The sequence below is a fragment of the Poecile atricapillus genome, chromosome 1 (assembly GCF_030490865.1).
Source record: "Poecile atricapillus isolate bPoeAtr1 chromosome 1, bPoeAtr1.hap1, whole genome shotgun sequence".
NCBI lineage: Eukaryota > Metazoa > Chordata > Aves > Passeriformes > Paridae > Poecile > Poecile atricapillus.
In genome coordinates this window covers 58,666,587-58,689,300 of record NC_081249.1, presented here as the reverse complement: position 1 = coordinate 58,689,300, position 22,714 = coordinate 58,666,587, and positions in this window count along the sequence as shown.

Genomic DNA, 22,714 nt, shown 5'->3' with positions numbered 1-22,714 from the left:
ACCGGTTGCCTACAATCCCACTCAGGCCACTAGAGGATAGCATGCTTGACTTCAGTTTTTATTACGTGTTGTATGCTTTTGACTGTTCTGATGTGTGTTGTCACTGATGTGTCAAGACTGGGCTCTGACAGGGTGTCTGACCTGATTGAGATCAACAGTGCTCTGTTATGACTGAAAAAATAAAAAAGTAAAATAGCAACACTATTGTGTGACTTTCTTTAATTGAGCACAGTCATTATCTGTGCCATATGGAAACAAACCATGAGGGTTGTCCTAGGTGAGAGGAGATGGTATAAGAACATACTGATAATGTGTTCTGTATGAGCTATATACTGGGATGTGCCCTTTGTTGTTGGAGAAGCCTTTGTCCTGATATACTTCTGATTACTCACCACCTCAATATTTTAAACTCAAAGTGAAATCACCAAAAGAGTTGGCTAAGTGTTGAAGATGTTGCACTGGTAGTTTTAAAATCTTTTATAAAAGGATTGGTATACTCTGTCTTAGGACTAAACTTCTCTAACAGTATCAAGTCATCAGCTACGTGAGAATCTGGTATGAATTAAGTGTTCAGGGTATTTTTTTCCTTCATTTAAAAGGAAAACAAAAACCAAGATTTTTTCCTGTAGAAGCCATGGAAGATAACAATAAGTGTTTTCATGACCACTTTTTATTCTAAACAAACAAAAAGAGGATCAGTGAGGCCATATTGCCCCAGAGCACTCCCTACTCGTAAATGAAAAGACTCTTCAGGATAATGCCACTATATCTTTTGAGCAACATCTGAAAACAATACTGCGTCCTGGTTAGGTGTCTAAGTTCTGCCAAGTCAAGTGAAATATAACAGTGTAGCTAACATCTGAACCAAGTGAGCACACGTAGAGGATGCCTGTGCATGAAGAGTCACAGAGCCATTTTAATGCACACAGCTGAACCTGCAGGATGTAAACCAGCATGAATGTAAGAACTCATTTTCCTCTGAATATCTAAAGCCAAACATGTATTTTCTGGAATTACCAAAATATTCCAAAAATTATATTTGTTTGTTTGTTTTGTATTTATAAGATAGCACATATGTAAAGCAATTTTAAAAGATTCTATCACTAACATTAACGTGTACTACCATTTAGAAAGAAAATTTTGGATATCATTTATATCACTAGAATCTATAAATCTTTTCAACTATTTAAAATCAAACCAATAGTTATAGCTCTCTTTTTGAATGCAGGTAAGTAGCTCATTCTAACACATAGGAAGGAAAGCAATAATTCACAGATTAAATAAAACCCTTTAAAGTTGCAAATGCCTTTGATCCTGACATACCATAATGCCCTCTGAAACTATGGAAGTTTCATGTGAAGTAGTTATTTATGTTTTCATGGACTGGAGAAGTTAAAAGTACTGGGATTAAATTATTTCCTAACACTGGCTCTATCTTTTGATAAATAAAGTATGAAAAACTGAAGGATATTTTACTATTGTGGCACTATAGGTACACATTTTTAGTGACAAAAATTTCCAGTAGTGGCTGTTTAATAGACAGAAAAGAATTTCTTCATCTTATCTAGACAAACCTCTCCCCAAACCATATTTTTGATATGGTGTAATATCCAATATTGTCTGAAACTGCACAAGTGAATGAGCTCCTACTCACTTCTCTGGGTCAGTAAAATCTAAAAAATCAAACACTTAAGAATTTTTATGCAATATTTAGGCTGGATTTCCTTAGTTTAATATTCCTATTTCTGCCTTTTTGTCCTTTACGATAACATAGCACCACCTGCTCTGGCAATTGCACTGCTTCTGTACTTGTACAGTGTAACACATCTTTGCCATGGATAATTAAGAACACTAGATTAAATTAAAATTTAAAAAATTGAAACAAAAAAATTTACATTGGTAAGAAAAAAAACATGTTAGAACTTTTCCATTGATTTATCATGGTCTCTTAAATTCTTCAAGCAATTAGAATTCCAAAATATAGAAAAGTTTCAGGACTAAACACAAACTGACAGATTAAATCACCATGTAAGCTTTCCCCCAAATTAGGTAACAACAATAAAATCATGCAGCTGTCTAAATACTACAAAATTAATATTAATAATTAAAAATGTGATATATCTGTGAAAAAAATGCAGAATTTTTACCTCAGAGGAAGCAGGTCTGTGCATAGTGTAAGGTGATGTGTAACACAACCCACCCAATTTTTAATGCAGCATTTGAATTTATTCACAGTCACAGAATCACAGTGTGGTTGAGATTGATGGGGTGAGCTACAGCAGATTGCTCAGGACCATATCCAGCTGCTGTGTAAATATCTTTGAGGATGGGGAGACCACAGCCTCTCTGGGAACCCTGTTTTAGTGCTTAGTCATCCTCACAGTAAAAAAGTATTTCCTTAAGTCTAAGCTGAATATCCCATACTTCTGTTTTTTCATTCTCATACTGTCCCTAAGAGTCTCTCTCTGATGTCTTTCCTCCCTTCAATCTGGTATTTATGCAAAAGATATTTAAAAGGTGATTAGTGGTGATCCTGCAGCAATAGCAGCTATGTCCCTTAGGCATTTGAGTGTATGTCTCATTGGGGTCTATGGAATTGTGTATGCGCAGTATTCTTAAATCTTCCCTAATAGAATCCTCCTCCAGGCAAGGCATATCCTTCTTGCTCCAGACTTTCTCACTAGTCAGAGGGACATGGGATAGAGGAGAGGAAATTTTACTAATAAAGACAAGGGAGAAGAAGGTATGGACTACCTAGGATATTTCCACATGATTTTTCAGCAGATCCTCTCTCTGCTTCAGCAGCCCATATATTCTCCAGTCTACCTTTTGCTGGTGCTCTATCTGTAGATATCTCATTGCCATTCAAAGCAGTCATCAGATTCAGTACAAGGTGGGTTTTGGCTTTCCTAATCACATTCCTGCAGTCTCAGACAGTGTATCTCTATTCCTTCTTGGTCACCTCTTCCTGCTTCCCTTTGTAGTACACTTTCTATATTTATCTTTTTCTGGGGTAACTTGATGTCCCTCTGTGAAGTTCTCCTTCTACCCTTACTTTATTGACAAAGCTTCCAGCTCCTCACCTCCTATAAGGCATTTATCCCATCTTAAGCTTGTGGTCAACAGCAATTCCCAAATCCTTTTTCCAGAAAAATGGTAGGTTGTTTATCCTGTATAAGTATTGAGTTTGTATTTCCTCTTTTTTATCTTTTTCCCACTGCTTCTCCCATTTGTCAAGGTAATTCTGAAATCTTGAATCCTGACCTTCAACATCATTCTAGATTCTCTCAGCTTTGGGCTGTCATCCATCAAATAAGTCATTGATTAAATATTGGAGTGAAACTGAGCACAGGATGAAATATCAACCTCCTTCCATTTTGACAGGGAACAACAGATAACTAAAAGTGGACTGTGGTTTTCAGTGGCTTTACATATCTTATAGGAATGTATTTGCAAAAATATATTAATGTGAAATAGTGCAAAAACCAAGCCATAACCTCACATTTAAATGTAAATATCTAGCAGCAAAAAAGGGATGAATTTCTGTGAAAACAATGGATTAACTAAGTAATGATTTTTTAAAAATTTATTAATAGTATTATAATTATGTCTTAAAATACTTTATACAGAATTTGAGATATTAGAATTAAATAAAGTTATGGAAATGGGTTTTAATAACACATTAGACTCTTCTAGAAAATTTAAAAAATATCAAAATCCCAAAAATAAACCAGCATTTTCTACTACAAAATTCTAAGGTCTAAATCTGTGTAGTGTTTTGCAAAAGTCTAGAAAATAAAAGTCTATTTTTTGTTTTGTAATGGTGTTAAGGTGAAATGCCACAGAATGGAAAATGTAATAGCGTTTCAGGTCACATTTTCTCTGTATCCTTCTCCTCATTATACAAAGAAGATAATGACAGAGCAGAATTTAATAGAAAAGTAAAGTTTTTCTGTGAAAGGATATGGCTGAAAAGTCAATTTGTACTACGTAATGTAATGGTAGCTTAAACAGTATTTTAATTTAGTTTAGTCCTTAGCTTGTAACTCAGCAAGAGATTCATTTGAAACAACAGATGCAGGAGGTTTAAAGTTAGGATTTATCTCATCTAACTTTAGCCATCTCAAAGTCAGTTGTCTAATCAGAGTGAATTATTTAGGTACTCTCTGTTGTAAGTAGAAAGAGAGAACAATCTTTACTCCTTCCTAAAATAAGTAGGATTAATCTAACTTTATTAGAGTTACTTATTTCTCTCAATTGACTAGTGATGAAATCTCTACACTCTGTTTGAGACAGGCAGTGGACTAAATTTTATATTATGCAAAGGGAGGGTATATTTTGAGAATAAGAATGAACTGTTCTCACTTTTACAAGATAAGAATTCACCTTCAGTAACACAGGAAAAACTCCAGGTATGAATATGAATCTTTTAGTAAAGCCTATGAATTTCATACATTTAACAATGTTAAAAGGATTTTATTTTAACAGTTTTTGCATTTTATTTCTCTTTTATAAATGAAATGACACTTCAGGGTGTGTCTTCAGGACTGTGCCTTTCACTGAGATACCTCAAAAGATATATTTATTCTGAAGAATTTACCATCTCACCTATAATGAAACAATAAAGCATTTCTGGCCATACCACTAAATCAGTAAAATACAGCTGAAGTACTAGAGAGGCAGAGGACTTTGTTACCTCCATGCATGCATCTTCTGTTATGTAAGTTCTTCGGGACTTTATTTTCTGCATCAATTATGCTGTCTAAAAATAACAATAATTATGCCATTTACAAATACAGTTGCATTTCAAAACAACCCTTATCTCAACCAGGCTTAAGCTAACAGGAAGAAAAAAAATTGTGAGAGGAAAATGTGTAAGAATAGTTATATCTAAATTTATACCCCTTTCTTGATAAATACAAATACACTTACAGAACTCAGCCATTATGTAATATGGCATATGAAATATAATTAGGTAATAGTCCTTGCAATGTCCTTGAAATCTTCCCTTATTCCTTCTGGAAAGTTAGATGGCAGCTTGACATTTAGTTCAAGTATTTACTTGCGGCACCTTGGAAAGTCTTGAGGAAAAAATTATACTTAATAGGTAGCTCCTGGTAAAAGGGACTGAATTGCAGTGTATTGCTGCTGATAATATGGATCTATTTACCCAGTACTTGGTTAGGAGGAGAAAGGGGAGGAGGATTTGTCTGGGAGGATTGTCTTCCTGAAACAAAGCTGCTGAGATGGAGAGAATTCAAAAGGTCAGTAGGCATCAGGGGAAGTAATTGTAAGAAGGGAAACCAAACCAAACAAACAAAAAGATAGCTACTGAAAGTAAGCCTACATCTGCCAGACACTTATTTAAAAATAAGAAAAAAATAAATATATCTAAAAGAAAAGTTTCTAGCTGGGACTCATGGCATATTTCTTTTGTTAAACTGAAAGATTATTAAGAAAGTTTTGTGTATGGCTCATGTTGACTAATAATTGCAAGGTTGTCACATAGCATGTGAACCAACAAAGAGAATACATGATGAGATACAGATTTCACCAGTGTAGTGAATTATACAGCTGTTTCCTATACAGTATGGTTTAGACTGAAAAATAAGGGATATAAGTCATGACTGAAGTGGGGAATAAATCCTAATGCTTTTAGTGTTTCCTGACTATTCTTTTAGTCTCTTTTCTAGTCCCTTTCTGCTCAAAGTCCTAATTTACCTTGTTAGGATTCTAAACTTTTCTCTTTTTCCTCAACTTGTAATTCAGCTTCACCCTTTATTCTATTCCTTTCCTGATTTCTGCCACAGCCTTTCCTCCCATCTCTTTCTCCCAACACTCTCATGCTCTTTTTTCCTCTGTGTTACCTACAAGCCCTAGTTTGTTTTATCTCTGTCTCCTTTCAGTGGGCTGTTTTTTCTGGATTAAACTCCTCCATTCCTGGACCCTGCTTTAGCCACCTACCCCTCCTCCTCACACCTTATCCCCTTCTTCTGCCTCTACTTGATTTCTTCTCCCCTGCCAAATATTTCTTTGTTGCTAGACTCCAAAAGAGGGATCAGTGAAATCAAAGAGACAGTGTCCCTGCTCATAGTTTCTGCTGAGAGATGGGGTTTCAGGGGAGACCAACCCATTAGCAGAGAGATCATGTTCTGGGGAGATGCAACATCTGCAGCAACTCAGAGAGCACAGACCTCATGGAGCAGGCAGAAGGCTTCCTGTCTGACCTCTGCTGCACACGGACAAACTGCTTAGAGCTTGGCCACGTTAAAGGCAAATTTCCATGCCCACAGTTAGCCACAGTTAGCAGCATTCCTCAAATCAGAACCATTGTCTTGCCCATCCTGGATGTCTCAGGCTTCCTCTAGAACAGAGAGGCACATAAAACTGTAAAGGTATGTGGAGTCAGAGAACATATCACTCATTGGATCACCTGCTTATGGTCTGTTCAGTATAAAAGAAATAAATGAAGACTACAATAAAGACTGGAATCCTTCAGCCATCAGTTCATGAAGTGCTCAGAAACAGCACTGAAGAGGGTCAATCAGAACTTGTAATAGTAAGAAAGAAAAACCAAGACTAACTTTACTATTACCAGATACTAAAGTGGGATAATTTGTAATAATTGTATAGGGTGTTCAGATGACAGGCCAACAGTGGAGAAAGGGAAGGATCAGAGTAGACTAGCAAGAAAAAAACACAGGAAGATGGAGAGGAGAGGGATAAAGGACTGAAGTGAAAGAATTTAGATACATAAGTCAGGAACTGGAGAAACAAGGATGTATATATATTTGTATGTATGTGTGAGAAGTCAAAGTGCCAGCAAAGGAAAGACCTGTGTGCATTCATTTTCCCCACATAAATACAATCCTTTGCCCACGTGTGTGCATGTGTCATTTGTGAGCACATTTTAAGCTTGACTAGGTGGCAAGTAGCAGGAGACTTGCACCAGGAAATGCTCATGATCTGAACCAGGGGCTAGGAAAGGGGCTCAGGGTCCATGCAGGTGTATTAGGTAGAGCTAGAGACCATCCTAATGCTTGGGAAGTCTGTGATAGTGGGTGAATGTGTGAGAATGAAGTTAACAGAGGCAGCTGGCAGATGCTGTAGTTGAGTATCTGAATTCTGCTTCTGGAGACAAGCTCCAAGGTCCTTGGGAAACCTCTGGGAGGCATCTGACAAACTTGAGGGAGGTTAACTGAAGGAGCTGTGCTGCCAGCTGGAGGAGTTAAAGGAAGAAGTGAGCAGGCAGAGCAGCATTTGCAAAGGCAGAGGGGAAATGGGATTACCTCTGAAACTCCACAGCTTGAAGTGATGAAGCTCTTATCTGCAATAGAGAAGCAAGCAGTGTCCAACCCCACTATCAAGGTAAGGGAAACCTCTAGAGACAGGGAAGATTTGCTCTGAGGATTCTAAGAGTAAGGCTCTTGCCCCATCCAAGGGCTTACATATGTGAAACAGGTTTACCAGCCTCAAAGGTAAGGGGAAGGCTGGAGTACCTACAAGCAAATAGTACTTCTCAGGACTAAGAAAATACAACTCACCATAAGAGGTAACTGCCTGCTGCAGGGGACAGAGGCACATGATTACCAGCCCAAGCAGTCATCTGAAAGGTTTGCTGCTGCAGGAGGTCAGGATCTGGAATGGAGCAGGGTACTTGTCTGAGTTTCAGAAGTGGATTTGGTAGTGGATTTGTAAGGGGAGCAACGTGGATGTTGCTATGGACAATGTCTGTCTGTTTACCTGGCCATACTGCTTCAGTGTGTGTGTCTGCCAGCACTGCTGCTGCTTGAACCTGCAAACAGCAACAACAGCAGCCATCTGCATGAGAGTGGGATGGAGGGACCCCCAAGCTCCCCAAATGCACTCAACTGGGCCAACTGCAACCAGGAAAGAAGAATTCAGAAGCCTGTTGCATCTGGCCGGTCCAGTAACATGCTTTCCAAAAGTTGCTTTGCTAAAAGCTCACCCCTTATGTGACTTAATAGTAGGAAAAAAAACTCTCTAATTATTATTAGATAATATTTTTAGCCTAAATATTTTTAGGCTTTGTCAAAACCCCAGAGTGACACAATTCACTTTAAACAATTTATATTAAAGTTAGAAGCAGTGAAGAGGAGAGAGTATGACAGCCTTATTTTTTTCTGCTTATAATGTCATTAATTGTCTCAGAATGCAGAATGCATTAATTGTCCTTCTGATTCAACAGAGACTATTGCACTCTTTTACACTTATGGTAGCACAGCTTTAAGATGTTAAGCAAATGATGATTTGAAGATTTCAGACACACAGGGTCACAGTAAAAAAAGACTTTAGATAACTTCAATAAGCAATTCTTAGTACTCGAGAAGCAAGTAAACCATTTCACAAAGCTGTGGGTTTTCTTTATGAAGCCTGTAACTGTAGACTTGCAGAACATGAAATCAATGCTTCTGCTAAGTAAAGGGATCTCTAATTGCTGTTTCGTACGTTGACAAGGCACATTATTTCTGAGGCAAAAAAATAAAAGCTAGATTATTTCTGTTTCTAGAGGGAATAATGAGTTGAAATGTGGTGGCTTCTGTCTGGTTTTCATTGTCTTTTTTATCAAGTGGATGGCTGGTAGATTGATAATTTGATCCCATCAAGAAGCAGAAAAAACAAGGAACATCACCCCATCACGTGAATTAAAAAGGTAGATAGGAAGAAGATGCAGGTGAGTGATGAAATAAGAGCAGTCTTTTAAAATCAGTTTTGTACAATAAGCCTAAGGCTGGCTTTCAGGTTGAGGAGCTGCACCATGTGTACAGTGCTATGAAGCAAATCACTTCCACACAGTTTTACTACTTGTATTACTTTTATGTTGAATGAATAACCTCCCTCTCACCATAAACTTTTGAGGATAAATTGCACAGATAAGACTTGCCAAATTTCTTTCAAATGAGAGGTGTTATCTTCTAATCTTCTCTGCTAGCAAAGAAATACCAGGAAATATGACCCTCTTTTGGATTCTGTGCTATGCCTACCCGCTGGGCCCTACTGTTGACAAGCTTGCTGAAATTATATTTTCTTTGGTTGGGAAAGTAATGTGTTGCTTATATCAGGGCTGTGACTGAAGCCCAGCACATCAGAGAAGCATGAGAGTGCTGTGAAGTAATCATAGATAAAAACAGGACATATTTGTAAACAGGTTGTGTGAGCCTGTTGGTTTTCATTCACCTGTGGAGAGAGAATGAATGCCTTATAAATAAAGCCAAAGGGGAAGATGTTAAACATGCTGTATTTGCTTTGTAAATATATGCATCTAAAAATAAATTTGCATTTTTTGTGTTTAGCTCTATATTATTATATCAAGGTCACTTTCTGCAGTACCCTGCAAGACAAATTAAGTGTACCACCAAAAATGAAGGTAGTCTCTAAAACAAAATATATTTTTCTAGCAGTAAGGTCCATGATGATTTTTCAGCATATATATATGTGCCACATAAATGCTGTTGGTTTGTTTCAAGTGAAATGAAAAGTCACTGTGTCCTCTTACCCACATCTTCCATTCCAAGTCTGCACATCTTATATCCTCAGGAAAACAGCTCTCATATCTGAGCAACAGAGATCTCCTCAAACTTCTTTCTCCCCCTTGATGCATGGTGTGTGAGGACCCTGCTCCAGAACACCCACCAGGAAACCCAAAACCCGGTTCTGAATATGTTTCCCGCATGGTTCATAAACTGGTGTGATATGATAAATACAGACCATATCATTCTGTGGTGTGGTTCAGCTCCCAGCAAGTGGATGTAGGTGAAATATCTGCAAAATTCCATTATTTGACTGGAATTCATCATATGTCTGAGACAGCAGAGATTTCCAGGACCTTTTGTGTCTTTATCTGTTTGTTCTTCATCTCTCCTGTCCCCTTCCTTTCTACACACCTTCATATTTCCTGGGATACACGGAAGGGAATTCACAACTTCATAATCCTTCTTGCAGGGATGTTTTTAGTTCTACTCAGGAAATGAAAAAGACAAGATTTCACTTTAGTGTTTATTTGTATGGGATAAAGGATACCGGCTGCAGCAGCTGCATTTTCCAGTATTTTCCTTACCATGGCTTTAGGAGAGTTTCTCTCTGGTCAGATTAAAAAGGTTTTGGTCTTCCTTTATTCACATGAGCTTCCACTGTTTTCTTGTATGCAAAGTTCTTGCAGCCATTATCTAGGGATAAGGAAGGAAGACAGCTTTCCTTAGAATTATTTTTAAAGTATTTCTGTAATAAACTTTGCATAATCATTTTAAATCCTAAAGGAAAATTGGTTTTAGCTATTCCTTTTAGTAATATATAAAAATTGTCATTGTAGCAGAGGGTTCATCTTCACAAAATGAATGATCATAATGGCTTCTTTGTAAATGCTTATTGCATTGTATTACAGGAGAACCTCTTCTGAGATAACATGTTACATGAAAAAACCTTTTGTGATTTTAGTTTTAGAGATTTAAATGTCAGCCTTCATGAAAAGTGTTTTTTTAAAAGCTGAAAAAGGCAACAGACCCTTCCATCAAGTGACCTCAAATGGAGTTCTTTCCAGATAGGAAAAAAAGTACATCTTAAATGATAAAATAAAAGAAATTGAACTGATTCTGTTTTAAAAGTTTAGGGTTTTTTTCCAAGATACCAAATAAATTTATATATTAATTTCTACCATCCAGACATGGATGGTAGAAATTAATCTGTTATACTTGCATACTGATGAAGGAGAAAGTAAATACTTTTTACTAAAATTATTATCTTGGTACAAGTGGATTTCCACAATAAACAAAAAGTTTAGAGAGTGTTAAAAGACATTGATGTGCTCAGATATTCCACATTAGACCAAACCTAATCATTTAGTGTCCTCTGACCCAGAAGTAAAAATTTACTATTAAATGTACCATGCCTCTGGGTTAATGCTTATGTCATGGTCCTTGGAGGGCTGTAATTGGACTGGCTTTCAAGCTAAAAATTACAGCTGGAAGTGAGACTGGGTTTGCTTCTCAGGAGGCATGCTTCCCCTCAGCAGGGAATAGACAAGCAACAGCCACTTGGCACCGGCTACATAAATCTATAGGGTCAGTTTTTGTAGGCTTGTCCCTTCTCACTTATATTTGACATAGGAGGAAAGGTATTTTAGTACATAAATAGGCTAGTCCACCTCATTGTGCATCATAAAACTTGTCACTGTTAAATACCATGTTTGAAAATGAACTAGAGGCTTCATAAATGAGAACTCCTTGACACTGGCTATAAATATGCATTTTCTGTGATAACCAGTGATGGTAGCAAGGAGGTTGAGACATCTTTTGCAGTGGCCCTATCTGCCTGGCTGTGAGTCTGTCACAGCAAGTGAGCCACTGAGAGCAGGTAGCTGAGGGGACACTAGGTGCAATCTCTGTCATCAGAAATCTGTTAGGAGCCTCAGGACAGGAGTCTGTGTAAACTCATATAATGAAAGTGAGAGGTATTGGGACAGTTAAGACACTAATTCACAAAAGGGGAAACAAATCTTCATCATCATTTAGGGCAAGTCCTCTGCAGTAATTGCAGCAAATTGTGTTTTTGCAACTTGCTTTCATAAAACATCCTCTCTCTCTCCTTTCTTCAAAATCATGCAGAAATTTTTGAAATCTGTCTAATTTTCAAAGAAGAACTGTTTCTAGTCCAGTTTTGTTTAGGGTATTGTGCTGTGAAGTGGAAAATGCACATTTGTTGAATATCTTTTCCTCTTAGTCTCAGATCTTAAGACAATCTTGTTTGTTCACTATGTATACCTTGTCGTGGTTTTAAAGCAGTAACTAAAAAAATTACTAGAAAACTTACTTATTTCTTGCTGTGAGATATTGATTAGAACAAGAGCAAAACAGGCTTAAAACTTAAAAGGAATAAAGAAAGTTTATTAACAAAACTACAAGAATAAGAACACCAGAATAAACTTCCAGAAAACTCCTTTATCCCCCACTACCTAACCATTTCCTTGTTCACATGACAACATAGAGACAAAAAACTTTGGAACTTTAGTGTTTAAAACAGTTCCAATTCTTGCTGGAGTCTTTTCATCAGCCTTAGTAGAGAAACAAAAGTCTTCTTCTGCTAATCTATGGAGTTTTTCACAAGAAAACTATTTCTGTTATAGCTTTCTATTTTTCTGATGCCAGCTGCCCAGAAATCTGCCATCAGATTTTCTCCTCCCATTTCACATCACTCTGAGGTGTGTATGGGTCAATGAGTCTAGGGATGCCATTTTTAAGGATGAGTTATTCAAAGGCAAAAGTTCTCTTCATCTGTCTCTGTGAGCTTCTCTGGAAACAGAAATTTTCTCATCGCCTCTCAAGGCTTCAAATATTCAACTATTACTTCACCTCACTCTGTTCCAGCACCTCACTGTATCACAATTACTCCACCTTTTGCTCAAAATCCACACTTTGAACACTATTCCTCCCAATATACTCTGTCATGAATTAGAGGAGTTTTTTCAGGACACTATTGTCCATCCCCATAGCTTTAACAGAAAAATATTTCAGCTTATAAAGCATCTCCTTATTCTCTACCTCTTCTGAAGCTTAATTATTTTCTTTACTGTCTCTGATAGTTTATAAAGTCTCTTTACATGTGGATTACTCTCTTTTCCTTTCTCTGGATAAAAGGATTAATTTGCAAGTCTTATCTAGGTAATGAAAGGGTTAAAATCTTGCCCAGGCTTTTGTAGATGGTTCTGTGATCTCTGCCGGAGCAGGAGCTGGAGCTGTCTGCGATAGAAGATTCTTCATGGCTGCTCTGGAGAGTGTGGTCACTGTCTCAGCCCGCCGCAGGTCAAGAGCTTTTTCCTTTCTTTACTCGGCAGTCTCTGGTGAATTCAGTCACAGCAAAAACAAAACTGCAGCCGAGCCAGGGACCGGCCTGGCCCGGCCAGAGCCCAGGGCAAGCCCCGCAGGCCCCATCTCCCGACCGGGAGCCGCTGGGCCCAGCCCAGCCCCTGCCTGGGCTGCATGGGCTGGGCAGGGAACGGGAGGCCGGAGCTCTGTTACCTTTCACAGCCAGGAAACAAAGAGACAAAGAAATTCCCAGGCTTAGGTCTTAACAGTTGTTCACAGGTTAATCTCACTTTTCAATGGTTAAAACTGCTGTCAATTCTTAGAAATGGCCAGTTGTTGGCTAGGAGAAAAACTTCCATCAGCTGCCAGCAGTTTTAACTTCCTTAAGTGTTTCTCTTTGTTTTCTTAAATGCCAATCTATCACAACCTATATATAAGAGAAAGCAAAAGAAAGGTCTTGATGTCTTACTGTTACAGGAAATACTCCATCCTGAAAAAACTGTAATTCCCACAACTGGAGAAAAACCCGTAGCAATTCAGATCAGATCTGTAATTCTATTTCATTGGTTAATTTCATTGAAGTAAAGATTGACAATGTCAAATAAGCAAGACCAGTAAAGATATTTGTATATATCATAAGGATCTGTGCATGATGCATCTTCTCTCTCTCTGGAGATCCAGGATAAATAGCAAAGCTGACACTTCAAGCCTTGTCTGTTTCCATAGTATTATCAACAAAAGATCTAGTGACTGCCTTTTTTGAATGCAGACAATGCAGACACATGGTTTAGTGGAATTCTTCTGCAGTCAGTGGTGACTGAAAACATCTCAGTAGAGTATTCAGATGACCTACTGGACACAGCTACCTCAGGGGGTGATGAATCCCCACACCTCTGTGTGCAGCACTTCACTGCCATTTGGAGCAGCTTAGGTAACTTAGACTGAAAACTTGACTTTTCAGTGCTTGCAGTTAAGTGACAAGCATCCCATCCAAAGAGAATACTGTAGTCCTGATGAACTCAAGGAGAATGCTTACACCAGCATTTCCCTGTTAATTCTTCCACCACTTGCAGAATCAGACCATACTTAATGAAAGAACACATTGTAGTATATTGAGAATTCGAGGCCACTATGAAGATGAGAAAGTCTTTTCTGTGACATTATGTCTGTAACTGTATTTTATGACAATTAGTCCTAATTTTGCCTATATCAGTTTATGGTCATAAGACATTAACACATTTAACAGCAGCTTTTTAAAATTTCATAAACATCACAAATGCTAACCCTTCCTTAAAAACAAAAACAGAACCAAAAGATATATAAAAGTTATATAATAAAAAGATTTGTAATGTTTTAAAATATAAAAGCAGTGCTTTAAGCTTTAAATTGTGGCTGTCAGGAACTGCAGCATATTGCTATAGAAAATAAAATACCTAAATAAGAAAAAAAGTCGGAAAAATATTCATGGAAAAAAAGAGCCACAAATTGTAAAATTGCAAGGTATTAAGTCCTTTTCAGTAATTAAAAAATCCTTAGACTTTCAAAATATTTTCCCATTGAAAATTAATCAATCACATGATGAAAATATACCAATCATGTGCAGTGTTTATTGCTCAGTGAGAATAGGCTAGTCTCACTTATGATTATGTTCAGAAATAGCTTGTTAATATCATCTCTATGCATACATAACCAGAGCTATTAAGATAGCAGATTACAAGAATACAGAGAATCCCTTTATTTATTTATTTTCCCCTTTAGGAATCCAGATGGATGATGTCTTCCCCTGTGGAATTATTTTATCCTGCACTCCAGGATAAATTCTGTCTTTCTCTATCACATAACCTAGAAGATGAAGTGATCTGCAGCAGAATCTGTAACTGTACTATTGATGTATCCATGCAGAGGGCAATCTTAATGATAGCAGGTTTCCTTCAAGAACATGTATGGATCATTTACTTTTACAGGTCTTTCACTTGTTAGAAGCTTGCAGTCATCATTGCAGATGTGCTTGCAAGCAGATGTTATCCCAGTTAACACATTAGCTCCCAATGGAAGTACTGACCCTTCAGTGCAAATGTATTTGGGTTGTCATCCAAACCCAGGGAGGAACCCCAATGATTTAGATACAATCAAATATGTGCTAGCTTTTAAATATGTTTATATAGAGAACTATTATCCAAGAAGACTGGCTAAAGAAACAATTAATTTATTTGAAAGTAAAAGATTAGAAGCTTATTTCATACCTGTTTGGAAAGGGATTTTTTCCCAAATATTTTTTTAAAAAGCATGTCATATATAGGGAGATCATTATTGATATTTTGATAGAAGAAATTAGACAATATATTGTCACACTTTTCCATGAAGTAACTCCTATGTGGCTTAGCATTTACTGGAGAAATTATTTCAGTCTATTTGGCTATAGCAGACTGAAGCCCTCTATACTCATACTCCAGGTAAACATCACAAGCTCAAATTTATTGATTTAGCCATTAGTGTAGCTCCTATCTCTCTATTTCTAAGTAACTGCATATGGGGGAGCAGGAATTGGGGATGCTGGGTGTGGATATCAGGAGAAGAGTGAAAAAACACATAGCTTATTCACTTGAAAACAGGGTTGAAGCCATGAATTTTTAAAGAAATTTAGATATCTAATTCCATCTTCCAGACTTTAGTGGAGTTGCAAGAACATTTTCTGCATGTAAAACAACATATTGGATGTAGTCCTGAATTGTCTTATGTTACAGAGCCAGGGGCAATAAGATACAATAGGAAATTCTCAATGTACTAATCTGCAAACAAAATGAACTTATCAAAATAAAGAAATAAATGGAATGGAAGCTTCAACTCTTTTAATCTTTTAATCAAAGGATTAGTGGCAGAATGTTATAATGAAGACCCCACATTAACACAAGTCTCCATTACTTGAATGCTAAATTAATTAGTGTTACCATGAAGTTTCATAAATTCCTTAAACTAGCCTTGTCAAAATAAATGAACAAAGTATGTTCTATGATACTCTAGCACTTTCTTCCTTTTTTTCTTTTTTTCCTTGTTCTATTTTCTTTGCATTTTGCCTGCCTGTGTGCTTGCTAGTTCACAAAACTGTTAGATCACATTGTAGACTTGCTTCAATGCCTGTCAAACAGAGCCTTAGTAAGCTTGGTGGGGGTCTGAGTAGGCACTGAGTGTCCCAGTATCAGTGAAAATAAGTCATGTTCTATTGTTACAGCTAATTAGCCTGCAAGCATTGCAGAGCAGGTCCTGTCTTTGAGGGTGTGATTGTACAGCACTTAACACAATGGGACATCCATTCTGATTGGGTTATCTCCATTAGTAGCACAGTTCTTTAGTGAATGCAAGTATTGTAAATCTCTGCCATGTGCTCAGGGTTGTTTTGTTTTTTTTTTTTAATTACCTCCTTTTAGAAAGTTCTAATCTGTGCAAGACATTGGATAAATAAAGTATGTACTATAAAATCTGTCAGGTAGCTGTTACCAAGAGCTGTGACAATATTTTTAGATTATTTTATTAACATTCAAATGATAAGAACAGGCAAAAAATATTTAAGTGATAATTTAATACATTTCTTTAGTGTGTGAACACTTTCATGCATATATATGTGCATTCTATTTATGTATACTTATGTGAAAACTTTAGGCCAGACTGTAATCTACTAGTTCAAACAGATGACCACCTGGCTGGGAGCTCCATCAGAAATTACATTTTGTATAAAACTGACACAGCAGACACCCCAAAGCGAGAAGGAGGAGAGTGGAAAATATTGCATGGCTCAAGGAGTGTGGCAATGAATATCTGATATCATAGAGAATTCCTGTGACAGCCTTTTTTTAAGGTATTGTAATTCTACTACTCTCAACATGGGGTTCTGCCCAACAGCCATACTGTATTTTATTACAAGAGGCATAAGTGAAAAAGCTCAGCAATGATAATTTCTGCACTATATTATGCTCAGTGCCCTTCAATTTTGATGGTATTCTCCTATAAGGCACATAGAAAACATAGTATTTGAATTTAATCTGCAAGAAGGCAGAATCAGACTTTACTCCTAAATACTATAAGGGAAAAAAAAGATTATGTATATTGCTAAAAAATAGTATCAGAAGATATTTTAGTGAAGAAAATTAGGTGTTTCATGTCTATGTGCATCATCTGCATTTCAGAAATGTACAGTACTCTCTTACTGACTTTATTCAGTATTGGAATTCCACTGGATAATTATGAACTGAGTGTGAGTACTGGGGAAAGGACAATATCTTTAAATTATAATGGCTCTGTTTTGTTTGATTGGATAAATTCCTATTAGAGTGTGCATGTGTGTGTAGGAGAGAAGCCGCTGATGTTTCTCAGCTCTTCATTAAGCCCTATTTAAAAGTCTCAGAAAAATATAGTTGCCTTTTTTTCTTTTGTAATCAGTCATACAGCAAATACTGCTGGCCAAAGCATCACTGTTCTTCATTGTCAACGGCCTACTGATGTGAAAGGAAAATGTTCCCCCTTATACAGAGTTAAATGCTGAACCATCTCACTGTCACTTTGACACCTTCATAGTGCATACACATAACCTCTCACCTGACTATGCACTTTAATAGCAGATTAAATCAAAGCCCTCTTTCATGGGGGCAGTAGGACTCTGCAGTCACAGAGTTGGAGACTCAAAAGCAATTTTCTCTGTACCAGAAAATGAATTTGTGGGGAGTCCCTTCATTTGTCCAAGCCTTTGGAAAATAGAATTGCAGCAATACATTTCATGCTTTTTATTTGTGTGGCTCTGTGAAGGGACAGTTGCTTCCCAAAAGCACTGTTTCAATCTGTTTGCTTGGAGATTCAGCCCTGGATTGCTACCTGCCTGGAAATCTCATCCCAGACATTAAGAATACAAGATTTTTTTCTCGTGAAAGTTTGTGTTCTGCAGAAATTGATAAATATCCCAGAGAAGACTGGCATGTTGTAATGCTACATTTTGGCTCAGTTTGAACCCTTATAGCAAATAAATATGAAAAGTCATACCAGAGGTCTGCTTAAAATCCAGGGGCTCTGTTGTGAATCTTATGTAAGGTTCAGCACTGCTTGTTCTCACAGTTGACTGTGAAGTGGGTCTGGCTCCCAGCCAGGTCCCCCACACAATGATTAACTTAGAGACTGCACAGCACCATCTGGTACTGTCTCAGGTAGGAAAGATATAAATGGCTGAGTAGTTACACTTTTCCCTCTGTAAGCAGAGTAATATTTGAGAGATGGCACCTTTATCTTATTTCCCAGCAAAACTGCCATGAAATATTTCATGTACAGATAAAACTTGGCCTTAGTACTAAACCTCCTCCCCAAAATTTTTCTGGAAGTCTTTGCTTCTTGCTTTGGTTTATGTACTATTTCTGTGTCCATCTGTCTGTCTTCTCCCATTCCACCCTTCCTCCCTCTCATTTTGTCTCATCCTTTCATTCTTTCCTTCTTTTTTCACTTTTTCTTGAAGTTTTGCTCAATCTTCCCTGAATGTTTATCTTGAGTCCAGGAGCTTGATTATCAGCTAGAGACCTAGATCTGCCCTGTTTTCTGCCTTCTAGCTGGAGAAGTATTTCTGTGGGTGCTTTTGCTAAGTCAGCAGGTGAAGTGAATAAATAGCTCAGAAAGAGTCATAACTCTTGGGGCTGACATAGTAGAAACACCCCCATTTCCTAACAGAAAATAGAAAAGATATGTTTATTCAAGACAGCACTGTTAAAGAGGGAAAAACGTAAACAAAAAGAGTCACAAGTTCCCATCTTTTCCTTACCACTCTTTCTGTCTTGGGTGGTCATATTTTTCAGTGGCTTAAGAATAGTAGGACATGATCCTTTGCTGTCCTGTTTTAAAACACAAAAGCTGGCCCTCTCATCCTGGCTCTGTGTTTCTGATAAATCTCTTCTATAATGGCCCTTTAAAATCAAAAAGTGTGAAATACGAGGGTCACAAAATGTGAAATAGCCAAGGACCTGAGATTTCCTTGATTCCACAGGCCTAGCTTCCTGTAGTGCCTCCTCTGAGGCTTAAGTGGTGGTTTGGCAACTACTTCTTCAGCCTTCAGTAGCTAAGAAGAGTCTCCCTACAGAGGTGGAGCTGATTCAGCCTCTAAAATAGTTCTCATTGACTTTTTTCCCCCTGTGTCTGTGTGTTTCACAAACACAAAACCTGAAATATGAGCAAACTTGTCAGGTTCACAGACCCTGAGCCTAGAGTTCTAATCCTTCTTGAGAACCAAAACTCATGGAAATGAAAATATAATAATGAGGACACATGATACTATAATGAGAAAGTTGTGGCAGAAAACAATATCCTGAGAATGTGTTTAAGGCAAAAAATGCCTCAGACATAGCCTGAGAACTTGACACTATTAAATATTTATGAAGGATTGATTCTTTCTCTGCAATTTTGCCAAAAGTACCATATTTTTCATAATTATTCCTACACACCCTTTTTTAAAAATATAATTTATTTATTTTAAGAGCACTTGAATTTTAGAAAAAATAACAGTTCTGTGTAGGCTTAGTCTGAGTGTTGTAAATTAATAACTGTTGAGCAGGTATACAGGACTCAATTCTGCTGTGTTTACCACAATCAGCTGGTGAGATACTTTGACTTCTGCTCCTAGAGCTTCCTAAAGCCAGGAAGTGACTTTGAGAGTTCTGTTTAACAGTGAAGGGAGCTAAAGACACTTAAACCAGCAATGTAACACATCAGATTGGTTGTGAAGTTGGAACCCGAATAGGCATCCCTAACAGACAGGGAGGAGCCCTATACGACAGCAGGGTAGTTGGAACAGCTCCCAGCTTCCTAACAGAAGCTTAACTGTTCACATCAAGAAAACACTTAAATTTTTATAATTATTTTGTAACAAGCTAAAATTCCTCAGAATGGGATTGTAACACTGGATGGGCTTTGGAATCGTAGACCACAAAGCAAGTATTATACCTGTACCTGGATGCTGACATCAAAGAAATGAGGAAATGTTTACAGAAGTGTAAGGGATTGTTACTATGTTTAATGGATTGGAATTAAGAACAGTCAGACATAGGCTGAAAAGCAACAAAAGCTTCCTCATATTGATATGTCTGATAATATAGAAGAGACTCCAAAGGGAAGTTGTAAAAGAATAATCAGTGCTAAAAGTCAGAATATAATGATAAATTCTTCATTGGCAGCAATATGAACTAGGCAGCCCAACAGGGTTTTTCTATCCATGGCTTCCATTATTCTATGGCAAAATTAGAAGGCAAATAAGCAGAATTGTTCAAGACAGTGTTATCTTTTATTGCCAGTAGGAGAATGCTTACCCAAGCTAATCATGCTGCAATATAACTTCAACATTTTATATTGGATATTATTATAGGTACATATCACTATAACATAGTGCTTTCATTTTGAGCCCATCATGGTGCTGTAACAGTTTTCTAGCAAAACACGTTAAATTTAAAGGGGAAAATGAGTGGGAAGTATAGTACTCAATTATCTCTACTGTGTCTTCGGTTTTAGGGATTTTATTGTTAGACTTGGCTTTTCTTACTAGTTCACACAGCAGCTGGGATTTACTCTGTGTGTGTGTCATTTTAGTTTGAGGGTCTCCAGAGATTTTAAATGCAGTCAGCCTTCCCTATACTGTGGTATTTATTTTGCTTGCTTGCTTCTCTGTAGTTTTTAATTTCATTGAAATGAATTGCTGTTTAGATCAATGACTTGCAAATGTCAGTGTACTGATGGGATGCTGGGGATGAAAAAAATTTTCAGTTAGATCTCATGAGCTGTGAGGACACTCACTACCTACAAAATGTGTCATTACTAAACCTCAAGCAACTCCATTTGGGGTGGTAAAATAGAAACTTCAAAACCTTTGAACACAATAGTCAAAATTAGGTCCAGATTACACAGAAGGGATAATGCTCCTTAAATTGTTCATCATGTTCCTAGGAGCAAATGGATGCCTTTATGGTGTCAAAGATATATTGTTATCTTGACTGCTGCTTATGTTGGAAAATAAATTTATTTGAAGTGTCAGAAATTATTTACATAAAATGGAGCTCCTTGTTCATCAAGGAATTCATCCACCACTCTGAATCCAGGTCTAACCAACAATTAGACATGCATTTTTGTAGAGATTAAAAATAATGTAGAGCCTAGATATACCACTTAAAAAATAATATAATACATGTATAAGGTTGGTCAAAATCCAAGGCTGACAGATTGAGGGGCAGAGCACTGAGGTGCTTAAAAATATGAGCTCAGAGTTGCAGTTGTTACTCTTCTTCCACATGCCCACATCTGCTTCAGATTTCTCAAGTAAGGAATAACCAAAGAAAAGCCTGTTCATTTCTCTGGGTCTCAGAGGATGTGATTTCCATCTGAGACGAGTTTTAGTCTCTCAGCATTTCATTAAGAAAGCTTACCATGAAAGCCCTGTCCTAAAGGATGCAATAGATATGCCTAGATAAAATTAGACAAGATCTGATTTTGAAGTTTTTCTTCTGGTAAATTTCTTTCTTCTACAAAATTTCTGTCCCAATGTGCATGTCAGTTAGCCTTGGTAATCCTGAAGCAAAGGGCTAATCTGAAATTCAGGTCTATCCTACTGCCAATAGATACTTCATTTATTTAAAAGCCAGGTTAAAGAGAGGTCCAGAAGGTGCATCTGTTTCTATGACACGCTTTTTCATTTGGCAATCACCAGTGAGGAATGTGAAGGTGACTGAAGGAGGCTGCATTTATCTGTAAATAAGCTAGGACCTCTTCTACTCATTCAGTGGATAAATTAAATGGCCAGTCCATCTGAGTCCTCTGAGACACTATATGGATACACCACTATTTCAAATGGAATGAAGTAAGATTTTACAAAAACAGTTTGAATTATATAAAATATATACACAACTTCTATCACTGTTATATCTAGTACTTTTGATTAAAAATTTCAACTGAAAAGTTAATAATGATGCCTTATTCCTGTAGATGTTCTGTTTTCTTCAACACAGAAGAATCCAAGTCATAGAATGGTTTCTATTGAAAGGGACCTTAAAGATTATTTAGTTCCAAGCACCCCTGGCTTGGACAGGGACATTTTTCTTTAGACTAGGTTGCTCAGAGCCCCATCCAACCTGGCCTGAAACACTTCCATGGTGGAGATGCAGAATCACCTCTCTTGACCTGCTGATCACACTGCTTTTTATGTAGCCCAGGATACCATTGGCTTTGTGGGATACAGATACACATTTCTGAGTCATGTCCACCCTCCCACGCACCAGTACCTCCCCTACACTTCAACCTGGGCAGGGCTGCTCTTGATCTGTCCATTCCCCAGCCTGTGTTAATACTAGGGGTTGCCCTGACCCAGGTGCTGCACGTCGCCCTTGGTCTTGTTGACCTTCATGAGATCCCCGTGGGCCCACTTCTTGAGCTTATCCCTCTGAATGGCGTTCCATCCTTCAGATGTGTCGACCACACTGCTCACCTTGGTTTCATCTGTAAATTTGCTAAGGCTGCACTCAGTTCCTTTAAAAATACACTCAATCCTTCTGTCTATGTCATTAATGAAAATATTAAATAACAGTGGTCCCAATACTGGCCTCTGAGGGACACCGCTTGTCATTGATGTCCATTGGGAGTCTAAGCCATTGACCATTACTCTCTTGATGCAACCATTCAACCACTTTCTTATCCATCTAATAGTTCACTCATCACATCTATCTCTCACCAGTTTAGAGAAAAGGATGTTGTGGGGGGCTGTGTCAAAGGCTTCACAGAAGAAGCAAAGTTGTATCAAGGGTCTAAAACAAATGAGAACTATAGAACTGAGAGTTAGCTCTTTTTTCATTTATTTCCACTGTCATTCTAATCCTACCTGGAATCTATTGTTA